Source organism: Harpia harpyja, chromosome Z, assembly GCF_026419915.1.
Source record: "Harpia harpyja isolate bHarHar1 chromosome Z, bHarHar1 primary haplotype, whole genome shotgun sequence".
Classification (NCBI taxonomy): domain Eukaryota; kingdom Metazoa; phylum Chordata; class Aves; order Accipitriformes; family Accipitridae; genus Harpia; species Harpia harpyja.
Window position 1 is genome coordinate 101,481,362 of NC_068969.1, and position 1,318 is coordinate 101,482,679.

The window sequence follows — 1,318 nt, forward strand, 5'->3', positions numbered from 1 at the left end:
AGCTCACAGCTGTGGTTTGTTTCTACAGGCCTGGGAGAAGCCAGGCATCTCCTGCTCAGGATCCCACTGGGGCTGGAGGGGCTGCCCTCAGTGAGCTAGAAGTGCTGAGGGTTAGGAGATGCTCTCTGAAAGGTAGAAGCCAGTATTTTTCACATAACTTTCACATATTTTTCACATAAATCCCACCCAGCAACAACCATGGAGCCAGAGTGATGACTATTTTGATTTCTTATGACAAGTTTACACAATGTAACAAGGATCTGGCAGAACATCAGTTTGCTAATTGTGTCCTCAAGTTGTGTAACAACACTTCCTTGGCCAAACTCAAGAGTTTAAAAAAAAAAACCAAAACAACTGCAAAGGCAACTGGAAAATGAAGCTATGCAGGAAGCTCTGAATTGTTTTTCTTTTTCAAGGATACATGTAACCTTGGGTCCCAACAAATTGGGAAATATCTTTTGAGGACTCTGACATCTTGACATGTTTCTGCCAGTCTGCTAGAGTGAAGAGGGATTCAATGCAGCAATACCCTCTGGGTGGGACGCATGCCGGGTAGTTGGGAGGTTTTGGGTTCTGTTCCAGACTTTGATTACTTTTTTAGGGCAAACTACTTCCTTAGTTTGTGCTTGTCACTGCTGTTTCTGTTCTGCATGGGTGTATTCTCTGGCTTTCCATTTTAATTCCTGCCCTGGCACCTCAGTCTCGGTCGGGGTGGTGCCCGCTTCTCAGGGCAGAGGCTCTCAGCTGCTCTTGTCTGCTGGCTGCGCTTCCCCAGGGTCACTGTGCACCCAGAGCTCACCACCAAGGGCAAAAGGCAAAGAGCTGTAAATAATGTCAAATGTATTTGGATTCTTGCCTTCTCTGGGAGCCCCGCTTTTGCAGAGATGGTGCAGCAGCAGACAGGTATTTTGCCCTGGCTTGGACTCTGTCTTCTGTTTCCTAGTGAAAACAACAATGAATTACGAGCATGTGCCATCTTACCAGGTTCTTACTCTCTTGCCTTCAAACTGAGAGCAGAGAGGTTATGCAGCTCTATCGGGCAGCACAGGGAGACCTGCAGTGCATCGAGCCATTATGGCCTAATGCAAAGGTATTTTTAATTCCTCTTGGCTCACATTGGGCAGCTACATTTGTACGAAGAGCTGTTCCTCCACAGCTTTCTATAACATGTCTTTCTGGGGGTGCTGGTGGACAGGCCGTTTTGTTCCGACCATTTCTGCCACCAGACCAGACCTGCCTTCATTAACGGATAACCAAATCAAACAAAACCTCCAACCTTTCATTTAAGAGACTGCAGCAAACCATGTCAAGTCAAAGT